Below are 6000 nucleotides of genomic sequence, written 5' to 3'. Positions count from 1 at the left end.
ATCTCACTCTGCTATCTTGTGAGAGACACATATGGTGCAGTGAAATTGCCATCCAAGAAAGCATGTCCCAGCCTGTTGAGACATCATCAAATAAGATTAAAGCAAAGTAAAAATAAAAAGATAGAACGATTTTTTTTTTCTTTTCCTTGTACAGAGAACATCTGATGAAAGCCACAGAGATACTTGAATTGCTTCTAAAGGTTTTGCAGCCATTTCTTTACTTTGGATGGTTAAGAAAAAGCCAGGAATAACACGACAATATCTTCTTTTCTTTCTCTGAGTTAGTGGGGAAAAAAATATGCTTCATAATAAACCAGATGTATATGAATAAAATACAATATTGCCTTTGGCACTTCTGTTGCAAATAACACTTAAACATGCTGTAGACAGATTTCAGTCTTCGCTTCTGATCCTTCCCTCCCTAGATTCTACAGATTAAAACTTTTCATGGTGGCATAGAATAAAACTTCTTTTTTGTGTGTTAGTTACCATATCCAGATTCTTTGGAGGGCAGAGTATTGCTAATTTCTTGCTTTTAAGACCTCAGGGTGGGAAGGGCTGAGTGCCATCTTAACCCAGCTGGCAGTTATCTTTTCCTTCCTAGTGTTGAGGGTCAGGAGACAGGGTATTTACAGGTAACTAACTAGTCTTCCTAACCAGCACCACCTGGAGAAGCCTACAAGGGACAGTGCTCTTTGAAAGCATGGGCTCACCTATTCTCATCAGCTGTGCACATGACACTTCATGTCCAATATGGCAGGAAATTATAAATGTGTCCGCCATTCACCAGGTCCCTGGTACCTGGCAATACCCAGACGGTGGTGTTATGAGTCGGCTAGATTAATATCATGGCCACCTCCAGAAGGCAGCATCTTTTTCACCCAGATTCCCCCAAGGTGGAGACTGACAAGAATATCAAATTTCTCAGCCTGTGCATTTTCTACTTTAAGAAGCTGCTGGCTCTGGGTGAATCTGTGATGGGGGCAGGGAGAGGGGAAATCCACATGCTACTTCCTCTAAGTCTCTTTTCTAGAACATGCAAAGCATTTCTGATTTTTCAGGGGCTTTCTTCCCCTTCCCTCCCCAAGTGGGATTTCAGGAAGTACTGTAAATTCTTTGAAAGGATGCAGTTAGGAGGTAAATAATACCGAGCTTCACATCAGAGGTGGGGCCCAAAGCCAGGCTTTGAAATTAAAATAAATTTTTTTTAAGTGTCTGGAGAGGAAGGGTGGCAGGCAGTGAAAGACACGCATGTCCCTTTCTTTACTGCAGACACACTGTTCTCTGTGATATGAAGTCAGTTTGCATTCAGAAGCAGAAATGAGGAAGCAGCCTGTGCATTTGTTTGCAAACTGTCCTAGGCAAGGAGCTGTAGGTTTACAAGATCTTGTTTCCGATGCGCGGCCCTAATTGGACCTCTGGAAAGCAACAATGCATCAGTAGAAGAGATTATCACTGGCCTTAATAAGCTGTTGTTGGCTTTCATAACAGCCCCAGCCTAAAAACGAGGCACACTGAGCCCAGAAACAATCTCACCAATTGCCTGGAGCAAGGATTAAAGAAACAAGGATGCGAAGGAAAGAAAGAAAGAAGTGGGGAGGGGGCAGTGCCAGAAACAGGGGGCTAATGTAAAATCGTTTCCATATTAACCTTCTTCCCTTCTGACAATGGTCAAGTTCTGATTCGAAATACAAATTATCTCCAATTACTTCAAAAGAGGCAGTCAGAGAGGTGTCATCTACCCTTCACCATCTGTTTGCCTCAAAGGAAAGTGCTACAGCCCGCCATGACAAACGCAACATTCCGTCCATGCTCTGGATGGGCCCCAAAGATTCAGGCATAGTATTTTCTGGAGAGAAACCTACGGGGGGCTTTCCTGGGGAGGAGAGGGGAGGTGGTCAGGAAAGAGGACAGAAAGAAAACACAGAGGCTATCTAGGGACCAGAGGAAGGTGTTCTGAGAGGGGGCTTAATTCGAACTGGGGTGATGTCTAGGTGTTGAGTGGGTGGCCTGACCCACCCTCGGGATCCCTGCTCACTGAACATCCTCTACTGGAGGATTTGTTTTAAAACAAGACTGGCTTGGGGTGCCTGGGTGGCGCAGTCGGTTGAGCGTCCGACTTCAGCCAGGTCACGATCTCGCGGTCCGTGAGTTTGAGCCCCGCGTCGGGCTCTGGGCTGATGGCTCAGAGCCTGGAGCCTGTTTCCGATTCTGTGTCTCCCTCTCTCTCTGCACCTCCCCCGTTCATGCTCTGTCTCTCTCTGTCCCAAAAATAAGTAAAAACGTTGAAAAAAAAAATTAAAAAAAAAATAAAACAAGACTGGCATGAAGAAGGTCACTGGGAAGTAAGAATTCAAGGATGGGCAGGACGAATAAGGGCTCATGGCACCGCTGACCCTTCCACCAGGTCAGCCGTGGTGGGAAGCCAACCATTAGGAAAACAAATGCTATGGAGCTGCCCAGAAGGTAGGGAATATCCAGTGAACAAAGGTTTTCTGACACCATCAAAGAAGCAAGAATGTAAGACAGAGAGAAATGGGGCTTTGGGAAAAGAAACAATCTGTTAGTACTGTGCTGTCTGATAGACAGTTTGTGGGCTGAAAACAAAAAGGAACAAAACAAAACTTACCCACTAGACGAAAAACCCAAAATCACACTATTCAGGATGGCCAGACGGAGACCAAAGCCATTCTGGAATCTCTCAGTGGAGACATAACGTGTCAGTCCATATCAAAGCAATTATAACTAAGAAAACAACCAAACGCAATCATCCGAAGTGGTTCTTAGTGGGCACTCCCTCCTTCGGGAAGGTGGTGGTTAAAGGAACAGAGAAGAAGAATTGATGAAGATGTCCCAGAACCAGGCCAAAAGGACAGCAGGAAGAATGGCTTCCCAACAGGCCATGGTGAAATAACAGGGTGAAAATTTCTAAATGCCTTTCATTTTATGGGAGAGTTCTAGTGTTTCTATCCAGATACATTATATTATTTCCACTACCTCTGATCTTTATTTTCCATTTTACAGCCCACTGAATAACAGGTTTCTTCAAGAGGGAAAGAAAGAAAACAGACCCTCTATAAATGAGGACAACTTTGCCTCATAAACAGTTTGTGTGTTCAGAGAGCAAAAGCACCTGGAACTTTCTAAAGGAAAGCGCTTCCAAATACCAGCGCCATGTGGCGGTAGGGTAATTCCTTCGCTTGTCAAACAGTATTGAGGCTCGAGATTTTTTACCACAATGCCTGGAGTAACTACTGGGGCCTCTTATATCTCACTGTAAAAGCAGATGGGGACAAGTCGATTGAATACAGAAAGCCACGGTGCTCTTAGTAACAAGAGTCAGATGGCAGTGGTGGGTGTGAGGATGAGCTGGTGGCCAGCAAGGCCACGGTGAAGGGGCGAAACCAAAACATCTGTGGATGAGCTCTATACTCACACACCCTCCCCTTACACGGAAGAGAACACCTCGATTTCTATTTTCCTCTTCCCTCTTCTCTGTCCCCTGCCCTCCCCCACCCCGTTTCCAAATATAATTCAAGGGTTCTTTTGGCAGGTCACTGTGAGAGGCTAAATCTAACCGATGGAAAGAGCTGTGTGACGCTTGGCTTTAATGAAATTACCCTCTTTCTGCTCTTCTCACAGGTCTGTGCATCCTTCCGGGTTCAAGTGAGGAGAGAGTAGACCACCTGATAAGTTGCCAGAAGAGTGAAGAAGACAAATGAAGACACACACGCTTCCCTCAGGTCTAGATGTGCCGTCTAACTTAAGCAGCTGCGTCTGACGGGCAGCTCTCCTCCCATCCAGCCAGGGCTGACTTGCCGGCCACTGCCAACGCTCCATGTTCGAAACAAACATGGAAATATAGAGCAACCGTGGCGGAACTTCTCAGAATAAAAAACACGTTTGGCAAACCCGGGCTCTCCTCATTTCCTGTCTCCACCACCGCCGCCACCATGGGAAGTGATACGAGACCAGTGAGAAAACTGTTTGGAAGAAGCATCTGGATCTGAATAATTGACTAGCAGGAGCATCTGCAAACTTGTCAGGACTGAGCCCCTGACGAAGTCCTGTGTGCTGGGTTGTGCTCAGGAAGGGAACCAACTGTCACGTTCCATAAGACAAATATTATCTGTTCCTCTTCCAGGATGCTTGTTATTAAAAGTTGGGTTTAATAGAAGAACTAAAACGGCTTGTTTCATTTGACATTTCATCCACTAACGACCTGGGGGGGTGTGGAGAACCCAGGGCTATGATAACTGGAGGCTTGTCTGTCAAGCGTCCCCCTGTTGTGCTTCCAACTAGTTTTCCATTGACTGGTTTTTGCACCAAATGTTAAATAAGTCACAAGATGCTGATGATTTCCCAATTCCGGAAGTCTTTTCACAGCCTGTTTCAGGGACCACGGATGTGCCAAAGATCTTCAGTTTATTATCTCCAAGTAAATATCACACTAAAAAACAAGACTGCCCTCCTCCCCCCTCCGGCATACAGGGAGCAGAGGAAACAAAAACAGAATCACTTAATAGACCTGTCAGTGTTCCGACTGGCTGCAAAGTCCTTTCAAAAGTCAACGCCATTTTATCATCAAGACATTGACAGGGCTGATTTTTTAAAATGCCTTTTGGAAGCCAAATTTCCCACTGATTTCATGCTTGTGCTCTACATTTATGACTCTGTAGTTCTTTTCTCACGTTACCTCCTCAAGTCAGTACTTCATAAAGCCTCAATCATCATCTCTATCATCTTAATTGTCAGGAATGAGCTTGGAGTGGGTCCAGGTCAGAATGCTAAAATCCTTGGGGACTTCCAAGGTGCTAAGGCAGTAGCCCCGGTTGGGACTTCAGTAGTAGTCTGTGAACTCTACTTAGATCAACAGTCCACAGTGCCAAGGATCCTATCTGTAATTTAAAAGTAAGGTCACCATAACCAGGAGATGGGAGGGTGATAGGTCTGAGATGTGGCCTTTGAAATTTCACTTGTGTGAGTTGTTTCTACTTCATGGTTCATTAGGTCAGAGGCAGGACAAGTTAAAAATACTCTCAGAAACTGGGAGATGTTACTCTGTCCCTTATTTAAAACACAGAGACCTTGAAGTTTTGATCGAATAGGCAAAAAGTACAAAATCACTAGAGAAAAGGCAGAAACACAATCTAAATCTCTCCCTAATTAGGGTCATCACTTAAAATACAGGACGTATTATATATATAGATAATATGTTAAAATATTTAGTATATTTAGTATAAAATATTTAGTGTAAGTATGTCTAAATGTGGGACATACTTACATAAAAGTCGTTTACCTGAAATTCAAATTTACGTGCGTGCTCTGTGTTCTTATTTGCTAAATCTGACAATCTCATACCATGATTGAACCAATTTGATTTCCACAGGCAGGAGACTGGAGTTCTGGACTTTTCTACAGACAGTAGACCTTAGGTAGGTAACATGTTTCAATTTCTACGTATATGCAGACGTGAACTATGTGATAAGGTCATTCTTCATGAAACATCTAAATTTTAGAATTGTACTTTATTTTTTAAAAATCAGTTTTACCACTTTTACTGTATATACAACTGCCTAAATCACCAAAAATAAAAAGAAGTGTTTCTAAGTGAAAGGCCTTAGGAAAGATATAGATAACTAGTGTTAAAATTTTGCATATCACAATTAATCAGATCAACCCCTTAAAACCAGGTTGGCTACTTTAGCTTAGAAATGCTTCATCGTATTTTTTGTCACAGTCCATATTTGCAAACTGAGTGCAAAAGTAACCAAAACCTAGGGGCGCCTGGATGGCTCAGTCGGTTAAGTGTCCGACATTGGCCCAGGTCATGATCTCACGGTTCGCGAGTTCGAGCCCCACATCAGGCTCTGGCTGACAGCTCAGAGCCTGGAGCCTGCTTTGGATTCTGTGTCTCCTTCTCTCTCTGCCCCTCCCCAGCTCATGCTCGAACTCTGTCTCTGTCAAAAAAAAAATAAACTTAAAAAAATTCTTTTTAAG

The sequence above is a fragment of the Leopardus geoffroyi genome, chromosome E2 (genome assembly GCF_018350155.1).
Source record: "Leopardus geoffroyi isolate Oge1 chromosome E2, O.geoffroyi_Oge1_pat1.0, whole genome shotgun sequence".
Lineage (NCBI taxonomy): Eukaryota > Metazoa > Chordata > Mammalia > Carnivora > Felidae > Leopardus > Leopardus geoffroyi.
Note: the sequence above shows the minus strand (reverse complement) of the source record.